This window comes from Eurosta solidaginis, chromosome 1 (genome assembly GCF_040869045.1).
Source record: "Eurosta solidaginis isolate ZX-2024a chromosome 1, ASM4086904v1, whole genome shotgun sequence".
Taxonomy (NCBI): Eukaryota; Metazoa; Arthropoda; class Insecta; order Diptera; family Tephritidae; genus Eurosta; species Eurosta solidaginis.
This window is the reverse complement of record NC_090319.1, coordinates 329,062,529-329,088,566: the sequence shown is the minus strand read 5'-3', so window position 1 is coordinate 329,088,566 and position 26,038 is coordinate 329,062,529. Positions and strand designations below refer to the sequence as shown.

At 34.5% G+C, this 26,038-nt stretch overlaps 1 protein-coding gene across 28 annotated transcripts in view; it reads left to right on the top strand.

The window, feature by feature from the left end:
• Window positions 1–26,038, top strand: part of cnc (cap-n-collar) — a 332,362-nt gene that overhangs the window by 170,787 nt on the left and 135,537 nt on the right. The gene's annotated exons all lie outside the window — the stretch shown is intronic.

Sequence of the window (26,038 nt, the reverse complement as noted above, 5' to 3'; positions counted from 1 at the left end):
AAGCAAATAAATGTTGCCGAGCGTTAAAAGATCTCTAAGACGATCTTACAATTCCATAACTCAGCAACACAGATTGACTTTGAGTTCGGTTAGAGTTCTTTATTAGAACTAGATTTACTTCATTTCCTTATGGAAAAATAAATTATCTTCTTTGATTATAAAATAACCAATATAAAAGCCGACAAAAGACACCAACTTGCTAGTCGTACAAGTTTAAAGTAAAATTTATAAAGCTCATAAATGTTTAAATGTTTAATCTAGGATTATTGATCCAAGTACAGCGCAGAATTCTGAATGTCACTCAACTTTAATTGATTGGGCTATTGTCACTGAAGGGTTATAAGGGAGGGCAGCAATTTGACCATACTTATCCGAGTACATTAACCTCTGCTATGAAATCGGCATGGACGACCATTAGTCTTCGTATTATCGAAGGTTTCTATAGCTCATTCGTCTGTTCTAAATTTATGAATCTTTTGTGCTCATTTCGAGCACGAAATCGGCTTGATTTATTAAGATTTTTGGTTCTCATTTCAAGAACACTTGGTTTTTTATTTCAGGGAGGTCAAGCTATGTTAGGAGCAGAAAAACTCATAAATATTTTTTATAATAAAAAATATTATGACCAAACAAAAAATAAAAAAAAATTAGATCATACAAAAAAAACTTACCTGCATTTTTGTGATCGACATCAAAAATATCTATTAACAATTTAAAAGGTTTTGAAAATAGCATGAAAGTTAAGCCAAATTATTCAGATATTCGTTGAAAACTAAAATTCAAAGAAAAAAAAATTTTTTTGTCTCAGAAAAAACCTTACAGTTTGAAATTTTCGTTCTTTCTCTGATTATTGTTTTGAAAAACTTGAACTAATCAACCGAAAATAGTATTATAGAACATTTTTCTGAGAAAAAACATTTGAAGCGTATATAAGCTGGGTAAATATGTATCATAACGTGTAAACACACTATGGGCAGGAATAGGGTTGCAGAAAACAATGACATTGTTGTTGTTGTTGTATTAACGATAAAGACACTCCCCAAAGCCTCTGGGGAGTGTTATCGATGTTGATGGTCCTTTGCCGGATATAGATCCGGCACGTTCCGGTAACAAAGCACCATTGAGGTACTAGGCCGAACATCTCGGGAACGATTTATATGACCACATTAAGCCTTCTAGGCCATACCGCCCTCCCCACCCCCTAGTTCAATGAGGAAATTGGAGTCGCCAGTGCCTCGGCTGTTAATGAAACAGGATTCGCCACGGATAGGTGAGGTTGACAATTGGGTTGAAGAAGCTATATATTGCGCTGGCAACCCCTTGAATCAATTTATATTTTAGTCGCCTCTTATGACAGGCATACCTACCGCGGGTATATTGTAAGCCCCTTAACCCGCTGGGGGAAACAATGCCATTAGAGACGTTTTCCAATATAACGAGGAAGAAAAAAAGTCGCAATCTAAAATGTGCAAAAGTAAATTGGCGAGCGAACATTTGACAAATTTAAAACGCCACATAATAACGAAGCACGAAAGATTTCTAGACGGTTTCAGGTCTAATTTCGAAAATAGCGAACCACCAAAAAAGAAAATTAAAATTTCATACTCTATACAACCAGAGTCCTTTAAGAATTCGTTAATAAAAATTTTAACAAAAGATGGGCGGCCGTTGTCGCAATTGGACAGTGAAGGGTTCAGGGATATAGTGGTTCCCAACTTCAAAGCCCTTAATATGAATATAATCAACTCCCATTATGTTATGGAGTTAATAAGTAATCGTGCTATAGAAATAAAAAACGAAATAAAAATGTAGTTGAAAAAAAAATTTGTGTCAATCAAAATTGAAGCCGTTACTCGGCTTGACCGCTCAATTTTAGGCATTAACCTACAGTATATTAAAATTCAAAATTAGTAGTAGTTGTAAAAACTCTCAGAATGAGACCCTTGTCACGCCCACACACTGGGGACAAAACAAAAACGACGGTATTGGAAACTCTTGAGGAATATGATATTAGGCTGCATCAAATTTATAGGTATTGTACACATCAGGTATTGTACACGCTTGGCGGTATATGAAGACATTTTTACTTATTATCAAAATATTCGCTTTACATCTCCTGATCTGTTTGAATAAGCCTTAGTCATTCTTGGTGTCCCTGCTACGTAAGTATCAGTAGAAAGATCATTTTCTTCTTTGAATTTCATTTTGGATGAAAGGAGGTACAACTTAAGCGATGAAACGCTTGAAAGCCTATTACTTGTAAAGCTTAACTCATAAGCTCTTGTTCACTTTATTATGTTCAAAAATAAAATTTTTGTGTTGCTGAAAGACAAAAAAAAGTTTAAAAAACACCTTGTTTTGTTGATTTAGGGTTTTTTGTTTTACATTTTATAGTTTTTTTCATTGAAATACCAAAAAAAAATAATATTTGTTAACAATTATTTTCAATCTCTGATTTTACTTATTGAGAAGTTGTTCCACTTTGGATATGAAATATTAACCGCATTTGTATTTGAAATTCGTTTTTAAGTGTCTGAGAATTGCCTGTATATCTTTTGGCATACAACATAGAATCAATAGTGGTACACCAATGCGGTTTTTATGGTGCTCTTTGGTCTGAACCAGGTAAAGCTCTCTCATACTCGGTTGCCCTGTGTGAATATATTATTTTACTTGCAAAAATGCCATGCAAAGTTCCTACATTCCTTAAATGAATGACATGGAAACCTTATTAGACTGGAGTATTTTCCAATCACTCCTGCCTTTTCTGCTCTAAATAAATTGATTCGCCTGAAAAAGTGCGCTTGCTCCGGCTTTTTTCTAATGTAATCTATGCGACGGTGGAATTTGAGTCCTTTACTTTAATCTATGTACAAATGTCTCGTCTTCTGAGATTCGTTTCGATATTTCTAGTATGTTGTATTTTTCTATCGATATTAATAGACATTAGGAAATTTTTGAGATATATTGGAAGCGACCACGAAATCGTTATTTTTGATACATTATCGGGTTGCCTATCCCCGATTAGTGATTGCAAACATAAACAATGTCTTTAGAATATTTTATGAGCCGTTTGATAATTTCGAATTTATGCAAAGGCCAAAGACTTCGTCTATTTGGGAACCAGCATTAACACTAACAACAACATCAGCTCTGAAATCCAGTGAAGAATCACTCTTGCCAATAAATGCTATTTTGGGCTAGGTAGGCATTTGAAAAGTGAAGTCCTCTCTCGGATAAAGAAAATTATGCTCTACTCGTACAAGTCACTTCGTACCCGTTGTGCTATATGGGGGCAGAAGCATGGACCATAACAACATCAGATGAAGCGGCTCTTGGAGTGTTGGAGAGAAAAGTTCTTCGAAAGATTTATGGAACTCTACGCGTTGGAGAGCAGAATTTTCTGGGAGTAAGACGTTTGACCATTTTTGGGCCCAAAATCAGCTTAGGCTTCCCCTTTTTCCGACCAACGTTACAACTATCTAAAACAGGATTTATTTGCTTCTTTTTCTCTCACTCATACCTAGAAAGCATCGAGAGGTTGTCAACTGCTCGTCACATGTACGATAAGATTTTTAATTAATTTGTAGCTGACTCACGTGGTATTATGTTTTGTTTAATATATAAGCCAAGATTTAAAAAAAAAAAATTCAAGAAAGTAAGTCCATCTTGCGATTAAGTATTTCTTTTTATTACCTTTGGTATGTTGATAAGAAGATACGCTTGCTAACCACGCTTGCAATATAAATTTAGCAGAAGTGAAAGAAAAAAGTTTTTTATAGCAAAATGGCGCAAATGCAGAATATTAAGCAACCAACCTTGATCCTACTCAACGATAAGCAATAAGTCGTGCATCATCCCTTTCCTGCTGCTTTACTAAAGAAGGGATATCAATGTACATACCAAGCACCACCACCACCACCAATCAAATCTAGCTGGATCTATGTATGGGCCGCTTTACTTTTAGTAGTTAACCCCCATATTCATGGTTGTTGTGATGTAAGCTTGTCACAGCTACGTAGAATATCCCGTTCAGATGTCAAGGAAAATAAATGGCAGCAGGCATTTTGAGTTGACAGGCACGTAAATTAAAGAAAAATGAACTTTTTTTCTTATTCATTCATTTGATTGTTGCGTAGGTAGATTGGTTTGAGAAAAGGCCGAATGGTGTAAGGCGCTTTTTGTGCGATGGCAGGACTCATGGTATGTGCGCTTCCCCTATAATTGCTCCCAATTTAGTTTGAGGATAAGTGTAGGTGTGTGTGAGCATAAGAGCTTTGTACATACATATTATAGTCGTGGCTCATTCCAATTTTGGGGGCTTTGTTTTTTTTTTTTTTTTCTTTTTTATATGCTATCGATTGTAATTTAACATCGTATTGTACAGTTACAAACATTTAGAATGGCACAAATTATTTTTTATAGGTTTTGAACAAATTGTGTTTGTAAGTTTCTTGGTTTTTTTCTGTTGATTCTATTAAAAATTATATCCGGGACAAAAAAAAATTCAATAAAAATAAAAATATTATAAAAATGCTGTGATTTTTTTTTTTTTTTGAAAGTGGCTAAATCCCGTTACAAATTTAAGGTTTTTTAGGAAATTTTAAATAAATATTTCCCTCTGTTGAATTTTATTTATGTCATTTACTAATTGTCAATTGCTGTTGTTATATAGTTTTTCACGATTGAGGTATTCACGACACCTGTTTACCAAAGTAAAATAAACTGTTAAAAAATATTTTATAGCTGTTAAATTGATAATGAATGATGAGCATACTCCTAATACTTTTTAAACATTTTTTTTTTTTAAACTTTATAAATATAATTGCTTTTATTCATTGAAAAATTCTTGAAATGTTTAGAATTTGCAGTTTTGTTTTTGCAGTCATACTTATAACTGGGCCATTCCATGCGAACTCGTTTATCGCTGAAAAGGGTTTCTATACTTTTTGGAAGTTTTTTCTTAATAATTTGGAAAAAAATATCCGATTTGTGTGACTTTTTTAATTGAATTTTAATTTCTAAAAATTTCATTATTGCCGAAAATCTTAATTAAAAAATCAATAAAATTTATTAGCTATTGTTTTGCCAACCTACTAAAAACTAAAAAATGTAAGACTTTTTGACCAAGTTTTTATAAAAAAAGCTTTTAAACGAATTTCGCAGTTTTCAGAAACTAATATCTGCTGTTTGGGCTGGTTCAATAATCTGATGAAATTTTAAGAACTCATAAAATCTGAAAATCAGCTGTCTATTTATTTGACCAATCTTGACAATTTTTTCAGACAACAATGCTTGCCATACATACGTAAACACCTGCTAAAAATTCAAGCTTCTAACTGGCGAAAATTCTCCGATCTGGTCGGGTCCGACAAATATCTAATCGGACCCCAAAATATACCAAATTTCGGCAAGATGTCTCAAAAACTTAGGAACTAGTTTGCGTTCAAACAGACAGAGGACCATGCCTAAATCAACTCAGTAGTCATCCTGATTATGTGAAGTTGGTAATGTCCGCCCCTAAATTTAAAGATTATGTTGAGAGGGTTTCGGAATATTTTTTTTTTTTTTTGATCCTTCGAAATACAACCGAAAAGGTTTTTTCGTTATAACTGTTATTTGACGTCCGATTTTTAAAATTGATATGTCATTATTTTGGCCTTGAGAAGCTTCACATTTCCGTTAAATGTCCTTTTAAGCTATGAAGTCGTTTTCACATGATTAGGTCAGCTAACAAAGTTGGACACCCCCTAATGTATCCTTTTTTCCTTACCAAACGAAAGTACTAAACAATTCAAGAAAATGTTGCTTTGAAACCATATTACTAAAATAATAAACAAAGAAGTTATAGAGCTTTTAATATTTATTGCAACTGTTATTTTACCTAATTCTTATTATACTTAGACCTGAAACTCATGATATTTATGGAGGAAGAATTATTATTAGGGTTTGCATTGAAAAGTTAATAAATATATGCCAAATATCATGAATAGGGGAAGTCAAAGTAAATAATTGAGTCAAACCTGTTGTTTCGTATTTATAATAATAACACTATGCGACAAAATCAACTTTTTTTCCGTGTATTGGACACAACCCACTTTTTTGTAGAGATTGAGGCTTAAGTAAACAAAGTAATATCTCCGTTTTTCGAAGTTAGCCTCCAAAAAATAGATATCGGCTTTCGAAGTTCGAAATTCTACATTTCGAAATTCTATTTGTTTTTTTTTTTTTTTTGTTAACGCGTTAAGCAAATTGAAAAAGTCAGAGGCTGACTGTATTCTGAAGTCAGAGTCTGACTTTTCACCTCGTATAACAACTGTTATACCAAATTTCTCAAAAAAACAATGCAGCCCTTCAAATAAGGGAAAAGAGCGGACCACGACCACATTTTTACTTTTCCAATTTGCTGAACGCGTTAACAAAAAATAAAAAATAAAAATTTCAAAATGTAGAATTTCGAACTTCGAAAGCCGATATCTATTTTTTGGATTCTAAGTTCGAAAACGGAGATAGTACTTTGTTTACTTAAGCCTCAATCTCTACGAAAAGGTGGGTTTTGTCTAATACCCAGAGAAAAAGTTGATTTCGTCGCATACTGTTATTATTAGCCGTGTTTTTTTTTTACGTTTCGTTTACGCGTGAAAAAAAACGCCTATCCTCGCTTAGATACTAGATGCTTAGGACAGTGGTTAAACAACTAGCTACAGCGCAGGGTGTACCGAAAAGCGGAGACACAACACTCTGTTGTATTTCTGTGTATAACATAAGCTGAATAAGTTGTGATAAATATTGGACGCGCATAGAATACATAGAATTAGTGCAGAGGGTGAAACATAGACACATTTTTCAGTTACATCTGAGTATAATGCGTATTGAAATTTAGTAGTACTAATTTTATGCGTAGCAATTTCAGAGGTGTATTTAAAGTTTGTCGCTTAGCAGTCCATATAAAGTTTAAGCGTAAACGTATATAGATGTGAAAAAAACACAGCTATTATAAATACGAAACAACAGGTTTGACTCAATTATTTACTTTGACTTCCCCTATTCATGATATTTGGCATATATTTATTAACTTTTCAATGCAAACCCTAATAATAATTCTTCCTCCATAAATATCATGAGTTTCAGGTCTAAGTATAATAAGAATTAGGTAAAATAACAGTTGCAATAAATATTAAAAGCTCTATAACTTCTTTGTTTATTATTTTAGTAATATGGTTTCAAAGCAACATTTTCTTGAATTGTTTAGTACTTTCGTTTGTTAAGGAAAAAAGGATACATTATGGGGTGTACAACTTTGTTAGCTGACCTAATCATGTGGAAACGACTTCATAGCTTAAAAGGACATTAAACGGAAATGTGAAGCTTCTCAAGGCCAAAATAATGACATATCAATTTTAAAAATCGGACGTCAAATAACCAAGTTACAACGAGAAACCCTTTTCGGCTGTATTTCGAAGGATAAAAAAAAATTTTAAAAATAAAATTTCCGAAACCCTCTCAACATAATCTTTAAATTTAGGGGCGGACAATAGCAACTGTTTTTTCGACCCAGTCTAGTGTACCTCTTCTCCTTTATGAGCTTACAATTTTCGATTTAGGAGCAAACTTATACCATTTCATTTTCAGACACTTTTTTGATAGTTACTAAAAATTGTCGAAAATTTGATAGCATTGTGGGATGCAAAATACGTCGGTAAAAGTATATTTTTTTACATGTTTGTATCATTCACAATGAAACAATATGAGGAAAAAAGTAAAGAAAAACAAAAAAATTCCAAAAGTTTGTACTGAATTTTTCGATTGAATAATTAATCTCGACTCAGCCATTTCAAGCTAGACCTGTCAGCGGCCGCCGTGATGCGTGCTTCGCCTACTACACCGAGGATCCCCGGGCAAAGCAGCATACAATTAGAAGAAAACTTTTTTAACGGGGTCGCCCCTCGGCAGTGTTTGGAAAGAACTTCGAGTGTACTTCTGCCATGAAAAGCTCTCAGTCAAAACCCATCTGCCTTGCAGATGCCGTTCGGAGTCGGCATAAAACAAGTAGGTCCAATTCCGCCATTTCGTAAGAAACATTAAAAGGAGCACGACGGCCTAAAATCTTTTGCGGAGGTTATCTGGCCTTATATATTTTTTTTTCATTTAACATATACAGGCCTGTTCTGGATTCCGATTCCGATCAATTTTTTCGGAATCGAAATGGATTGGTGTTCTCAATTTCGATTCCGACCAAAAATTATCGGTTTGAAAAGTATTGCCTCTGAGCAGTCTGAATGAAAATTAATTGGCAGATTATACACAAATGTTGCGATATTTGTCTTTCAAATATTTTTTTTTAAATTCTTCATTTTATTTGGAAGAGTTGTGTGTATTTTTTGTTTAAATTTGAGTTAAATTGGCATAATAAATCTTTCTTTAAAAACTTTTATCAAGAAATCTATTAGGCAAGCAAATCGATGCTGATCGAAATGAAGTCGACCTGTTCTGAATTCCGATCCAGCGCATTTTTACGATTCGCACGCACAATAGCACGTATTCTTGCGTCTGCGCATCAAAAACCATATCTGCAGGCATTTTTTAATTAAATTAAAATTTTATGATACTTTAACCAAAACACATAAACAAAAACAGCTGATTAAACTGGTTACCGAATCGGAATGAAAACGATTCGAAATCGACTTCGAATCGATTTTTTACAATCGGAATTGAGAACACCAAATAGAAACCGAGTCGAAATCAATGTCGTTTTACTTTTCATTCCGAGTCGGAATTCAGAACAGGCCTGATAATTTCTTTCAGTGAACTTCTGTCTCAGCAGTATTTTATCAAGAAAAAGTATCCCATTTAGATTGCGAGTGAGTGTAACTTGAACATATTTTTAACCTGTGGGTGGGTGCGGTGTAGGCTTACAGTCTGCTGCTCAATATTACATTACTTAGTCGTGCTTTCTAATAACTTTTTTCTTTATACACCCTCACATATCAAACTTTATCAGTACAGCTGCCACAATCACTCGTCAATCTTAAAGCAGTGCGTGTTGTATTCATCAAAATTTTGCGGCCGGTGGCAGCGTTTACTCCCTATTGTTAGGTGTATCGAACTAGAGATGACAGCAGAAGCGAAACTCATGCTCTATTAAACATAAGCGGTATTCGGAAGGGCTTCCAAAAAAAGATATATTCGAAAACTGCCTATCTCATAATTCATTTGGAAAAAACTCTATCTCATTATTTGTTTCAAAAATTTAGATAGAGTATTTTTGAAACAAATTCTGAGATAGGGCGTTCCTTACCCGAATCCTGAGAATGCGCTTTATTTAGCTGAAATCTGAAAAAGGCGGTTTCTTAAAAAATTCTGAGATAAGGTATTCTTTTAACGAATTTTTTTATTCACCACCATGTCATACTGTGCCACAAATAAGTTATTTTAAAACTTGATTATAAAAATCGGTCCAGTAAATCGGCTAGCTTGCTTTAAGAACTCAATAAGACTTTTTCGAAATTAAATAATTACTATATTACTCATTTATAAATTGAACTCATAGTACCCATTTTGCACCAGCAACACCACCACCACCCATGTTTTAGGTTCGCTTGGGTAACTCGCCAACTTCGTTTGTGTCAGTTTGCTGCTGTCGATGGTCGGTCGGAGCTGCCACTACCTCCTGCTGTGTAAAATTTTCTTTACATATTTCTTTGGCATCTCGTTTTCAACTTTTCTCTTTGTTCAATTTTGTATTTGAGCAATTTTTTTAATATAATATTTATTATTTTTTTGGTAGCAACGACAGCCGCATAGAGCCGCTTTGAGAAATGAATATAAGATGATTTGCCAAAAAATATTTTTCCTCGTTTTCAATGCTGCAGCATAGTAATGTTGTACTATAACTTTGGCCCATTGTTGTAACTTACATAGCTTCGGTTCAAATAGGCTAGCAAATGCGCATGTATTTGTTACAGTGCTTAATTTGCGAGAAGATTGAAGACATATTTAAAATACAGTTTTTGTCTACAAAGAATTTGTATCGTTAGATTGGGATTTCAGGATTTGCACATACGTTGGTTGCAATCAAATTCTTCTTGTTATTTTTGTTATCATCAGTAGCCTCCAAGGGATGTTCAATAATTTTTGCAGTTTCTACAAGGCTGGATCAAAACTCAATTTTTGGCAGAGCTTCTTTTACTAAAAGATGGTTTTTGACCTGGGGAAACACTTCATTCGCGAGTTATACATTTGTTATACTGAAAATGTCAAACTACATGAGGAGTAGAAGCTGGGGGGAACAGGAAGACAGCCTTTTGTTTTGGAACCCAGCTTGGTATCTGTTTTCAGTATCCCGATGGGCTACAGAATGTGTTTCGATATGTCCAAACGAAATGGTAGTGAAGATACGACACCAACCTGTGGTATTTCCTGCTTGATGCTTCTTGGATTTAGATGTTTCCTTCCTATGAAGTTTACGAGCTTATTACTCTTGCGTATTACGTTATTGAATACTACTCCGATATATGTGCATCCCTCGATGTCTATACATCTTTAAGCGTATGTGTCAGAAGTATGGTGAAAGGAAAAATGTGAAAGGAGAAGTATATATGTACATACTGACATACATATATGTAACCGCAAAACCGCAAATGTGTGTGTGTGTGTGAACTTTGTGAACCCAGCAAGAAATCGAGCGACTGATCAGTATCAGATCAGTGTGTTTCAGTATCTGATCAGTCGCTCGATTTCTTGCTGGGTTCACATAGTTCACACGCACACATACACACACACATTTTCAGTTTTGCGGTTACATATATGTATGTCAGTATGTATATACTTTTCCTTTCAACATTTGAGTTAGAACCGCCATTTCCATACTACTTGTGTCGTCACTACACTCCCTACCAACCATGAGAGGGTACAAATTTAGGTAATTATTTATTGACGCTACCCAAAAAATAGGACAAATAAGTTGGATAATTTTTTTCGGCGAGGCGCCGATATTATCCATGGTGAAATGGAATATTTCGTGTACATGTGAGCTGTCAGTCTGCAACGACTGCATACTTTTAGGTGCAAATGACGGCTTTGAACGTCAATGTGCAGTGTTGCCAGACCGTCCTTTAAAACATCCAAAAACCGTTTTCCTAATACCCAACAATCCTAAATGCTCCAATATTTTTATGCACAAAAAATTCCCAACAAAATGTTCCATATTTTTTATTATTATTTTTTTTTTTATGTACAAATTTCATATATATTTTATTTTATTTACATTTTTAATAAAAAATAATTTTAATAAAATAGCAATAGAAAAAAATGAAATAAAATTGAAAACGATAAGCAAATAACATAAAGTAAATTGGAATTAATAAAGTAAAATAAAGCAAAATAATATAAAAGAAAATTAATAATACAAAATTTTTTAATAAAACATAAACTAGTTAAAAAATGTACAAAAATTAAATAAAACGAAATAAAATAAATAAAATTGAATAAAATAAAACTTAATTAAATGAAATGTCATGAAATAAAATGGAATAAAATGAATTAAAAAAATTCAATAAAATGAACGAAATGAAAGGAAGTGGAATGAAATGAGATGAAACGAAATAATATGAAACGAAATGAATTTAAAAAAATATAAAGCTATATAAAATGAAACCGAATGAAATTGACAAAATGGAATGGAAATTAAAATAAATGAAATTAAATGGAATGAAATGAAACAAACTAAAATTAAATTAAATGAAATGAAATGTAATTTAAGTTAAATTAATGATATTAAGTGAAATGAAATGGAATGCAATGAAATATTTAATTAATATAAAATCAATGACACTTACGCAACTCATGACAAGCTTGTGAAAAATTCATATTCCGGATTATAGTAACATATTTCATTAGCTTATATTGGTTGTTGATTATATTCCACCTAACATTTTGAAAACCATACATTTTCGTTTTACTTGCCAAAAACACACATCAAAATCACTGTGCACCCAAAAGCAATGTTACCACCCTCCAAGCATACATATATATACATATGTATGGCTAAGGGCAAAAGCTAAGCGTATGTTTGTTGTTGTGTTTTATGCTGTACGCTCTTTCATGTATGGCATACGGTATAAATCGTTTCGAAGATACACAACTTCTATTATTTAATTTATTTGTTTTTTTTTTTTCTTGTTGTATTTGGCACGAATATCAGCCCTACGTTGGCTTAATATGTTTGCCTTTCAAAATACCCATATCTATGAAAGTATCTATTACATATGCATTGGATTTTTTTTTTTTTTTTTTTGCTTGCCGATATTGTTTGCTTATCTAGGTTTGACAGTCGACGGCAGGCGCATATAAAATGGCGTACACATGAAAGTAATAGGAATAATGAAGAGAAAGGTGTCGTTTATGCGAGTAAACAATTGCTTAACATTTTTTCATAAATCGTGCAAATACAAACTTTTTCTTTTTGTGTTAATATTACAGTGTTAATATATGTACATAATCATATCTTTATCCTCAATCTTACTTAACCGTCTTTCACTGTTTGGTATGCACGACCTTATAAGCTTTGGCAAATATTGCATAAAAAGTCGGCGTATAGCTTAGGGATGTTACAAAGCTTTTATTCCGATTTCGAAAGGTTTAGAGGAGTTTTGAGGCCCCACTAACTTTCGAGACTGTTGATTTGAGTTATCTTTTGCGACAGGCATGCCTACCACGAGATTATTCTGAGCCTCTTAAATCGCGGGGTCATAAATCGGTTTACTTCGAATGGGTTGATTTCTGCCATGTAAGAGCAACTTCCGACTCCAATAAATCAAATTTGAAAAACCCGATTCAGAGCAATTTTCATCAAATTTAATGTAATTCAATTCAATTCAATTTTTTTATTTCCAATAATTTAAGAAAAAACTTCTGTCAATGTTGTAACCGTAACTTTGCAAAAAATTTTGTGAAAACAAAAATCGAAAATTTGAGAAAAGTTTACGAAAAGTCCGAGCTTTTTATCTAGAGCTTTCTAATTTTTTTTTTCTGACTGTGCAGTTCTGTAGCCCAACCACTTTAAGTGCAACAAAAGTAAAAGTTGTAGGACTCTCAAAGTTTGGCTTTTACAATTCTTTTCCGAATGGTGTTTCAGATATTTTTCTATAAAAATGACAAAGCTCGTATGGAAGAACTTATAAAAAAATATTATTTACAAAAATTAACACGAATTTCGAGGGACCTATAACTTGTACTTTATTTTAGGAAAATTGTTTGAGCTATCATACTCCATACTCAAAAAAATTCAGAAAACTCTAGGTTAGAAGCTCGAAATTTTCGAAACTGAGTATAAATTTTAAGGTTTTCGAACTCTTCCTGAAATATTCACCGGAAGAAAAAGTTGGTAAAATCAACCGAATTAGGCATGAATTCAACCGAAACTTCTGTCAAAAAAAATTTCATTACACGTAGTCATAACTCATAACAATTATTACTCTCACCCTTAGAATACAAATGAAAAATATTAAAATAACAGATGTTCGTCAACATCGAGAATCAACATTATTATACCAGCGGTATCTATGACAGAAATTTCTGTAACATCAAAAGAGTGAGCTCCGTGAGCATAACTTTCTCTTCAAAATTAACTGATGCATTTGCATAATATTTACATTTCTTCGCTGTTGAAATGGCCAATGACATCAGTTCTTTTAATAGAAAAATCAGTTAGCTTGATTGAGAATCTGTAACTTTTACAGATGTTAACTTGACACCAACAGTTTCTTTTCGGTTAAAATAACTAAATAAATTTGTTTACTTGACAAAAAACTCGATTGTATTAAACATAACAAGAACAGGCCCAATTTATAAGTTTTACTAGCATGATTCGGTGATTAACAAGAGCTTTTTCTATCTCAAATCAAAAATAATAGGTTTCGTGTTTTTTTTTTTCTTTGCAAAGTTTTTAATTTAAAATATGTTTTTAACAAATTATCCTTCAAATTCATATAATTTGTCAAGCAGGTTACAGAATTCGCCTGTAAATCTCTTAAGAAATATCGAAAATTTTAGAATTTTTTTAGTTTTTGACACAACCTTAATATGACTATTATGTAACGTACATAGATGTCTGTTTAGTTGTATAATAAATGGTTTGTACTGAATGTCCTGTCGGAAGATTAATCAAATTGGCGAACGATGGAGCACGCAGGACCTCGTAGGTGTACGTTTTAAGTTTTTTTATTTTTATAAAATAAACAAAAACAAGTAAAGGTGTCTAATTTCGGGTGTAACCGAACATAATATACTCAGCGTGAGCTTCAATTGTACATTTCATTTCAGATAAATTACTTTTCTACATAACACGTGACACCGCCCGTTTAGAAGAAAAATGTCCCCCATTTCCTCTTACAGTAAAACTTGATAAGTGAAATATCATTGATTCAAAACTATTTTTTGTTAAGTTATAGCTTATTACTCTAGTCTACGACCCTTTTAAACTTGTTTTATATCTAAGTTGCCGTGGTCTTTAACCGATCCCGTCCATTTTTAGTACAAGGGAAATATGTGTACCCAATTTTGTTACGAAATGTAAATTTTTCTTCGAGTTATGGCTCCCGAAACATAGAAAATTGCTTAGTTGTAAAAGGGGCGGTGCCACGCCAATTTTTTTAAATTTGAAGTTTTTCCTATTTATTGTTATAAATCCACTTGGGAAATGAAATACCATTGATGTAAACCCCTTTTTTGCAAAGCTATAACTTATTTTATTCGTCCACGAGCCTTTTAAAACTCTTTTATATAAAAGTGGGCGTGGTCCTTAACCGATTTCGTTAATTTTCCTTCAAAACATTCCTTATAGTAAAGGCAACTTCTGCCGAATTTTGTTACGAAAGGTTTAACGATTTTTGATTTAGGATTAATAATATTTGTAAAATTGATTTTATCACAAGTGGGCTGTGCCCCGCCCATTTAAACTTTTTTTTTTTTAAATTATCAAGAGTCTCAATATTACTCCACATGTCAAATTTCAACATTCTAGGTTTATTATTTACTAAATAAACAGGTTTTTTGTGTTTTCCAAAATGTTATGATTTCGCTCATTTGCAATACCAATCTATTCTGGGCCCAGATAAGCTCGTGTACCAAATTTAGTGAAGATATCTCAATATTTACTCAAGTTATCGTGTTAACGGACGGATGGAAATGGCTCAATCAAATTTTTTTTCGATACTGATGGAAGCCTATATCGATTCCTTTATACCTGTACAACCGACCGTTATCCAATCAAAGTTAATCTACTCGGTATGCAAAGCACGCTGAGTATAAAAACGCAAGTTGAAAATTTCGCTACTCTTTTACGGCCAATCTATAATTCTAAGTTGTAAACATTTGCATATGTATCGATAGGTCTTCTCAGGGAGAAGTGCGGGCCATTAAAAAGGTTGAATATAGAGCTAGTATTATTTATTAAAAAATAGCATCTTTACAGATCACAAACACGTTTTAAAAACTATAAGATTGTTTACACTCCCACTACAAAGGCAACCTGTGCGCGATGTTGTTGTGCTGAGAAAACCAGCAGGCCTCATGCAAATGAACTCAGATTTGATCTCGCGAGCAAATAAACGAAGAGTGTGTGCATAAATGTTTTGTTGGAATATAGTGCAAGAGTCAGCAAATATGAGTAAATGTGTAATTTTCTTTGCTGATATGCGAAGTGTTTATTCGTTGTGTTGGTTGCAACAACTTTGTGGACTACTTGTAAGTAAAATAAAATTAAATAATGGAAAGAGAAAGAAATAAAAAGAAAAGAAAACAAAAGAAAAGAAAAGAAGAGAAAGGAAAGGGAGTGAAAGACAAAGAAAGGAACGGAAATTGAAGAAAAGGTAAGGAAAGAAAAGAAAAATAAAGAAAAAAATAAAAAGGGAAACAAACAAAAGTAAAGGAAAGTATAGGAAGGAGGAGGAGAGGAGAGGATAAGAGAGAAGGGGTGGAGAAGGGAGGATAGGAAAGCAAACGAAAACAAGTAAGGAAGGTTAAGTTCGGGTATAACCAAACATTACATACTCAGTTGAGAGCTATGGTGACAACATAAGGGAAAATAACCATGTAGGAAAATGAACCGAGGGAAACCCTGGAATGTGTTTGTATGACATGTCTATCAAATGAAAGGCACTAAAGAATATTTTATGAGGGAGTGGGCCATAGTTCTATAGGTGGACGCCATTTAGGGATATCGCCATAAAGGTGGATCAGGGTTGACTCTAAAATTTTTTTGCACGATATGGGTATCAAATGAAAGGTGTTAATGAGTATTTTAAAAGGGAGTAATCCTTAGTTCCATAGGTGGACGCCGTTTCGAGATATCTCCATAAAGGTAGACCAGGGGTGACCGTAGAATTTGTTTGTACAATATGGGTATCAAAAGAAAGGTCTTACTGAGTATTTTAAAGGGAGTGATCCTTAGTCCCATAGCTGGACACCGTTTCGAGATATCGCCATAAAGGTGGACCAGGGGTGACCCTAGAATTTGTTTGTACAATATGGGTATCGAAAGAAAGGTCTTACTGAGTATTTTAAAGGGAGTGATCCTTAGTCCCATAGCTGGACGCCGTTTCGAGATATCGCCATAAAGGTGGACCAGGGGTGACCCTAGAATTTGTTTGTACGATATGGGTATCAAATTGAAGGTATTAATGAGGGTTTTAAAAGGGAGTGGTGGTAGTTGTATAGGTGATCGCCTTTTCAGAGATATCGCCATAAAGGTGGACCAGGGGTGACTCTAGAATATGTTTGTACAATATGGGTATCAAAAGAAAGGTGTTACTGAGTATTTTAAAGGGAGTGGGCCTTGGTTCTATAGGTGGAAGCCGTTGCGAAATATCGCCATAAAGGTGGACCAGGGGTGACCCTAGAATTTGTTTGTACGATATGGGTATCAAATTAAAGGTATTAATGAGGGTTTTAAAAGGGAGTGGTGGTAGTTGTATAGGTGATCGCCTTTTCAGAGATATCGCCATAAAGGTGGACCAGGGGTGACTAGAATGCGTTTGTACAATATGGGTATCAAACGAAAGGTGTTAATGAGTATTTTAAAAGGGAGTGGGCCTTAGTTCTTTAGGTGGAAGCCGTTGCGAAATATCGCCATAAAGGTGGACCAGGGGTGACTCTGGAATGTGTTTGTACGATATGGGTATAAAATTAAAGGTATTAATGAGGGTTTTAGAAGGGAGTGGTGGTAGTTGTATAGGTGGTCGCCTTTTCGAGATATCGCCATAAAGGTGGACCAGAGGTGACTCTAGAATGCGTTCGTACAATATGGGTATCAAACGAAAGGTGTTAATGAGTATTTTAAAAGGGAGTGGGCCTTAGTTCTATAGGTGGAAGCCGTTGCAAAATATCGCCATAAAGGTGGACCAAGGGTGACCCTAGAATTTGTTTGTACGATATGGGTATCAAATTAAAGGTATTAATGAGGGTTTTAAAAGGGAGTGGTGGTAGTTGCATAGGTGGTCGCCTTTTCAGAGATATCGCCATAAAGGTGGACCAGGGGTGACTCTAAAATGTGTTTGTACGATCTGGGTATAAAATTAAAGGTATTAAAAGGGAGTGGTGGTAGTTGTATAGGTGGTCGCCTTTTAAGATATCGCCATAAAGGTGGACCAGGGGTTACTCTAGAATGCGTTTGTACAATATGGGTATCAAACGAAAGGTGTTAATGAGTATTTTAAAAGGGAGTGGGCCTTAGTTCTATAGGTGGAAGCCGTTGCGAAATATCGCCATAAAGGATTCAGATATCGACCAAAATGTGGACGTGACCCAGAACATCATCTGTTGGATACCGCTAATTTATTTATATATGTAATACCTGCCAAGATTTCAAGGGTTTTTTTATTTCGCACTGCAGAACTTTTTCATTTTCTTCTACTTAATATGGTAGGTGTCACAACCATTTTACAAAGTTTTTTCTAAAGCTATATTTCGCATCAATAAACCAATCCAATTACCATGTTTCATCCCTTTTTTCATATTTGGTATAGAATTATGGCATTTTTTTCATTTTTCGTAATTTTCGATATCGAAAAAGTGGGTGTGGTCATAGTCGGATTTCGTTCATTTTTTATACGAAGATAAAGTGAGTTCAGGTAAGTACGTGAACTAAGTTCAGTAAAGATATGTGGATTTTTGCTCAAATTATCTTGTTAACGGCCGAGCGGAAGGACAGACGGGCGACTGTGTATAAAAACTGGGCGTGGCTTCAACCTATTTCGCCCATTTTCACAGAAAACAGTTAACGTCATCAAATCTATGCCCCTACCAAATTTCAAAAGGATTGGTAAATTTTTGTTCGACTTATGGCGTTAAAAGTATCCTAGAAAAATTAAATGAAAAAGGGCGGAGCCACGCCCATTTTCAAATTTTCTTTTATTTTTGTATTTTGTTGCACCATATCATTACTGGAGTTGAATGGTGACATAATTTACTTATATACTGTAAAGATATTAAATTTTTTGTTAAAATTTTACTTTAAAAAAAAATTTTTTTTTAAAGTGGGCGTGGTCCTTCTCCGATTTTGCTAATTTTTATTAAGCATACATATAGTAATAGGAGTAGCGTTCCTGCCAAATTTCATCATGATTACTTCAACGACTGCCAAATTACACCTTGCAAAAGTTTTAAATTACCTTCTTTTAAAAGTGGGCGGTGCCACGCCCATTGTCCAAAATTTTACTAATTTTCTATTCTGCGTCATAAGTTCAACCCATCTACCAAGCTTCATCGCTTTATCTGTCTTTGGTAATGAATTATCTCACTTTTTCGGTTTTTCGAAATTTTCGATATCGAAAAAGTGGGCGTGGTTATAGTCCGATATCGTTCATTTTAAATAGCGATCTGAGATGAGTACTCAGGAACCTACATATCAAATTTCATCAAGATACCTCAAAATTTACTCAAATTATCGTGTTAAGGGACGGACGGACGGACGGACGGACATGGCTCAATCAAATTTTTTTTCGATCCTGATGATTTTGATATATGGAAGTCTATATCTATCTCGATTGCTTTATAGCTGTACAACCAACCGTTATCCAATCAAAGTTAATATACTCTGTGAGCTCTGCTCAACTCAAAAGGGCAGCAAAGAAAAGCAAAGGTATGGTGTGCTCTGTAGGGGTTCAATTTAAACCACGGGGCGAACTCCAGTACATATTTATTGCTAAATTTTAATTAAATTTTTGCGTGAATATTGTGAACATTTTATTCTCCAGCAGCCGTTATCTTTAGTAAACTTGTAACATTATCTCTCTGATAAAAATATTTGCCGTGGACAAAATTTGACTTTACAAGGCATAAAAATTCCAAAGCAAACTTGAGAAAACGGTCCTAAAACTTTGAAATGCATTTTTATCAATTCTCATTTCAGAAACCAAAAAACGGCCGATTCGTTTTTCTCACTAGACTTTTCGCTTCAATCCTTTTTACTAAAGTATTGCCAAAGTCTTACTCGTTATTTCGCAAAGTGTCTTACACGCTTATTGAAGCTTAATTACTATTATAACACTTAAGCTTAGTTATTTGCCAAGTCGTTTTTTAATTTGCGATATCTTATATTTTTCTAAAATTAAACATTAACGTATTTATGTACAGCAGCGAACAGAAAAATAGCAGTGGCAATTTTTATTATCAAATTTTGTCCATAAAGAACTTCTTTGAATTTTGTGACTGAAACTATGCAAATTCATCTCACAGACGTTTTCGAAAATTGGAGAAAATTTTGCGAAAATTTCGAATTTTTTATTTGGAGTTTTGGGGATTTTTTGTACGCAGTTTTGCACAAAGTAAAGCTATGAGTTTCTCAAAATTTACATTGGCGTGATAGTGCGTTTATAAAAAAAATATTACGGACGAAATATTCTCCAATGGAATACTAGGGTGGGGTTTAAAAGCATGTGTTTTTGAAAAATATTCTGATAGTATTCAAATATATTCAGAAATAGGGTGTTTTCAAACTGCCTGCCAAAAAATAACTATTTTTTAGTTATAGCCCCTCTTCCAAAAATCAAAACTTTAGTCAGAAACACTCACTTGGTCAGCTAGATGGACGAAATAAACTAAATTCACTCGCAACAACAATTTCCATTGACGCACACCTAGATAAACTTGTTTTTACAAAACTATATTGAAATCGTTACTGTCAACTCACACAACTAAAAACGCTAATGAAGTTGTAAAGTCAAAATAAATTTTACAAGTCACATATAAGTAGTTAAGTATAATGCGAGTAAAAAGGCTTCTGATTTGACTTTCTTTAAGGCAATAAAGGAAAAAGTAGTAACAACTCATTTTACCTTAGAAAAAACGGTTGACATCTTTTCGAAAAAATTCAATGCAGTAAATGACAACAACATTTGTTTGTTTGTTTTATTGTAATACTCGATGAGGGCGAATAGGATTAGCCAACGGCTATTGACTTTGGAAAAAATATTGCTGTGCAGTCATTGGCTATTTGTTAGTTGACATACAAAAGGTGTGAAAAGTGCAGTTGCATATAGTAAGGGTCCACAATAACTCTTAAGCAGTAAATAACTTAAGCATTTGTAAAATAAAAAACTGTCTCAGGGAATGAAAAGTATGACAGGAGGGGCGAAAATAAAACTACCCCTCAGTCCCACTAATGTGAGATTGCACTAGTATGAGTTCGAGGTCGTTCTCTTTGAGATACTCTAATGATGATTTCTTTCATCTAATTTAACGCAAAATATCCTCGATCGTAGCAAAGACTAGCTTCGCTAAACAGGCGATGAAGCACTTTCGCAGATAATCCATACGCGCCTTAGCTAGAGTAGGGCATCTCCAAAGGAAGCCTTCAGATTGTCTATATTCAGCTGACATTAGTTAGAACTCCCATATGCTCATTAATGGAATATATAGAGACGATGTAGCTAAATTGGTAACCAGGTTCCGATTATCACTTTTGTGTAGCTTTACATGGCCGGACACCGTACATGGCAGTTCCAGTAATTTTCTCGCATTAGCTCCTTTAATAAAATCACATAACCAAATGGTGCACGAAGCGAGTTAAGGCGCAGGTACCTCTCAAGATCGCCGACTACATAGTTCTCAAGTACACTGCTGTTATCTGGAACCCACAACGCTGCTGTAATGCCTGCGAGTCCAGCTCCAGTAGCGACTCAGTATTCGACAAGGCTTTTCTCTTTTACAAAGATGAAGAAAATAAAGGCAACATGATCAATCTCATTCCTTATTTTGAACAACTAAGAAGGAATTCTTGTTCTCTGAAGCAATGAAAGGGAAAAATATTTGAATGAATTTTTGTTTGATCTTGTTTGTTTATCTTTTTTCATTTCATCACCTCCTAGAACAAGAATTCCCCCTTTGTCCTGATTTTCTCAAAGCGACCAAGATTTTCAATTTAAACTCGAATAGCCTTTAACTTAATGTGTGGGTTCATAATCGATTTGATTTTTTTTTTTTGTCAATCTCGAAAAATGTCTGAGCTCCTAAAGAAACTAATCGAGCTAAAATAATAAAAGTTTGCTATTAATTTGAAAATTTATTTAGGAAAATTTGGCCTATTTTAGGTATTTTTTCATGCCATCCGTTCAGACATATTGTGACAATTGCTCCAAAAGGGAAGTTGAACTGCTGAGCATGGACCCACTAGTAGAACACCCTCCTGTGGTGCAGAAGGTGGAAGCACTAAAACACTACCTGAATCCAGCGTCCGTTTTTACCACTATAATCGGGCAGTTGTGATTATTTTCCTCAATGCTTCGGTTTTCATCGTTTGGTCTTTTTTCAAAACCATTTGGTGTATCGAAGCTCAAGCATGTATTTATAAAAGCACCAAAAACAATGTGTCCAAAATAGACAAAGCAATAATAAACAGTGTGAATAACATGTAAACATGTCTGCGCACGATTCAAAATTTTTTTATTTAAAATGTAAAGCTATGCGAAAATATAAAGTTAGAGTATCGTTGAGTTTGGAAATATTGTCCGTAAACGATCCCAAAAACTATCTCGAAATAGTCCCGAAAGAAACATTGAAGCTATCCAAAAATAATGCTGAGAACAGATCAGAAACAATCTAGAAATAATTTTTAAAGCAATTCCGAAACCGTTCAATAAATAATGGAATGACCGAAAATGATCCAAATAGATCACGAATACATTCTGGAAACTATGCCGGAATAGTTCTGGAACTAACCCGAAAATAATTTTGAAATGATAGTCACGAAATAACTAGTACTGAAATGATCCCAAAAAACAACAGTGAAGAAATTATATTGTCGTGAAATAATTGAAAAATAGTCCCGAAACAATCCCACATGCATATATGTAATACTCCTATATTGCTACAAAAGGCTAGGTACATTCCCAAACATCAGAGTGCCGATATATTGCTGTTTAAACATTTTTGTTTTTGTATTCAATAATCGAATTACCTAAATGGAAATTTTTTCTTGTCACACTTATGTTGCTACTATCACAAAAATTTTATAGGCTGTCTTGTTTTGACTTCGAATTCAAAACACATTGCGAGCTTTTCTATTAACAATATAGGAGTATTACATGTATGCCCACATGGTTCCAAAATGATTTCGAAATAATGATGATGCTGTTCAAAAAAATCCCGAAATTATCCTGAACTCAAAGTTCCCACGAAGTTCCCAAAGTTGAGAAATGAAGATGCTGTTGTCCACCGTTACCAATCACATTGCCTTGTTAAGAGACCAGTTCTTCCAACCCACCTCAGAGGTCTACCACCACAGTCTATACGGTGGATATTGGTCACCTCTCCCATTTAAAGTTGCCTGTCTATAGCATATTATGGAAACGGAACTGTGATGGGTATATTTAATTTCTGCCTGGTATGTGATACAAAACGTACCAGTCATTTAGCCTACAGGGCATCTATATTAGGAAGTGTCCTAAGTTCTTTGTATGTCAAAAGTTTCGTAACGGATTTTTATATAGTTTTCTCCAGTGTATAATGAATGTAGGCGTGAGAGGTGGGTAGAGGAAGTTAGAGGACACACAAATTGATCTTGAGGTGGAACAGCGTGTGCTGGGTGTACTAGGATGAATGTAAAAATTATATTAAAAAATTTATGGCGATACAAATTCCTGAACTTATTTTTATAAAAAAAAAAATTTTTTTGTCCATTTGGCCCCGGCAAAACGTTTGATATTTTTGGTTTTGTCAAAAAATGAGGTGTAGCACGCCCTTATCGAAGACAAAATTCTCATTCGTTATAACATCGAGTCTATTTGATTTGAATTAATTATATATGCCAAGGATAGCTCAAGCTTATTTTGATAAAGAGGACGAAGTTAGCGAAAGCTATACTGAGAGAAAGCAATGCGATTTAGAATTTGTCAACTAAATACCAGCCAATTGGGTCTGCTAGTATAAAATTTAGCAAACTTCAGCATAAATACTAGCACTGAATGCTCACCTCCGGCGAAATTAGGAATCTTGCGATCGTGTTTTAGTGACTTTCCGAAGGGCTAAAAATTGGAACCTTGAAAGCCTTGAACAGGATGCATGAGACTTGAAACACAGTAAAGTAATTGCAATAATGCAAAATAAGATGAGATATTTTGAAATTTTGTGCGAAGTTAGAAATTTTGCTATCGGGTTTCGAGTAACTTGACGGTGCGCTAGAAACTTGAAGTTCGTAGCATAGGTTAGAACTAAATGGCAATAAACTATTTTAGTCGAAGTGTGAGACAATATAACAAAAAAAAAATAATAATAATTTGCAAGAAGACACTCATAATTAGAAATTTCGAGGGAACTTTGGAAACATGCCAACGATTTTGAAGTAACTCATAACAATATTATCCGGACAATTTTACTTGCAGGCTGTAGGACGAAAAGTAAGAAATCGAAAAAATTTTCCGATTGACTGTTATTGCGGAGTGCTGAAGTGTACCAATACACGCACATGTTTACATTGAAAGAAACAAATCACAAATGCACATATGAATATTTTGTGAAACATATGAATTCCCCGTAGCATTAAATGGAAAATGAGTTTACAAAAATTTAAAATTTTTTTCTTTCAACTTCATTGCATTGAACGTACTTAGTTCAACATTTATATGAATGTGCATTAATGCTGTATATTGGTAATTTTCAACTAGGCGGCAAAAACAAAAAGTACAAAAGTCGAGGATTAAAGATCTAAATATGACTTTCATTTATTGGTGCGATTACAATTAACGAGCGATGGGAAGTTTGCAGTGGAGAAAAATGAGCAAATCATTTGAAGAAAAAATGCGCCAACAGCAGTAGCTTGAATATCATCATATGTATTTATGTATGTATTTTTAAAATGCACATAATCGTAACTGATATGGCTTTGGGACGTGTGCAGCATATTGTATTGATTACTTGGCTTTTGTTTTTATTGGTGTCAGAATATGCGTGAGAGAATGCAGCAGCATAATGACCAAGGAATCATCATAAGCGCATATAAAGGGGAATAGTCAAAGGCTGAAATTAACGATTTTAATAAACAATCAAGAAAAGTTTGTTAGGAAATTTCTAGCGTTACTACTTTCTAATATAACAATTTCAAAATGGTTTCCGAACAGCATGCGAGCAAAATAAATAAATTGTATTAAAATCTAGTAAATGGGGGACTATCGGGACAGCGAATTGGTGATTGCTCTATGGCATTGGTTGGCAGTCTCTTCAATACAAAGATATCATTTCGTGATTGCATTTCGGATCATCTTCATACCACAAAATTAAAAACCAGATCAGTATCAGACAAAATAGAAAGATTATTTTTATTTGATTTATTTTTACGTGTGCGAGACCGCCTGCCCAGAGCACGTCTGCAAAGCAGATTTTGCCGTGAGTTTAGTCTCTTCATCGACTATCTCCGTGATCTTCCCAGTTAACCAATTACAGTTTAACTGCAGTATTCTGAAGTGCAACGGGGAAGACGTCGTCACTCTGGGTTGGGGGAGGCCAGGACGCAAGTGCTGTTGTGGCCCTGGGACTGGACGTCCTTGGGTAAGTGGGAGGGGGTGCTAAGGCACAGATTACGGGACGCCTTTGGGCGTGAACAGCAAGGTGCCACAAAATATTTGTAAAAGTTACGGTGACGACGGGTTTTGGGGTCTAGCCGAGAATATCCCGTCCTGTGTAACCATCCCCAACACGTGACACACTGACAAGAGTGTGATCGTCCTAAAAAGATAAATTTCCGGCAAACGCAGCAAAACCATTTCTCTGGGCCGGGATCAGGTACAGGCCACGGATTGGGTTCGAAACCTTCCCGGAGCAGAAGAATATGGCGCAGTGCCGCTGGAAGGATTTGCTGGCAGGAAGACAATTTGTGGAAGAGACGCGACAAATGAAATGGGGTTGCACTGAAATTACAGCCCTTGGTCGGGAAAAATCCCGAGTCGGGGAGGTACATAGAACCGGCTGCTTTGGGAAGCGTAGTTTAAGTTATCTTAATACCTGTTCAATAATTTCCTCTTGCAAAATGCTCAATATAATCGAATTCTTTGGTGCGGTATGTTTGTACCTATTTCTGAGTTCTGGGTTTAGCCCTGTGAGAAAACTAAAAAACTACATTTTATTCCGGAAAAAATTCTACGGCCAATTTAAAATACCTCCGAGGATATTCAGGACGCGCTTCTTTGCAGATTTGTCTCGTGCTACTTCTTAATTTTTCGTAAATTGGTGGGACTGGATCTACATATTTTATACTGACTTCCGAATGGCATCAGCAATGCAGATTCATTTTCGCCGAAAACCCTTCCAGCCAGAAATACACGCGAAATGTTTGCCAAATAATTGCTTGAAGAAACTCTGCTAACGTTGACGTAAACCGAAGTAGCAAGAACTTTGCAGTTTCTACGTTTGTGAAGCACAAAATGAAAATGGAAAGAAAAGTTTGCTGTAGATGTGTTATCGACGAGTTGTCGATTTGTTATCAAAGCGTTATAAACTTACTATTAATATGGAAATTTATCGAGGAGTTATCGATTTTTTTACTGAAGAG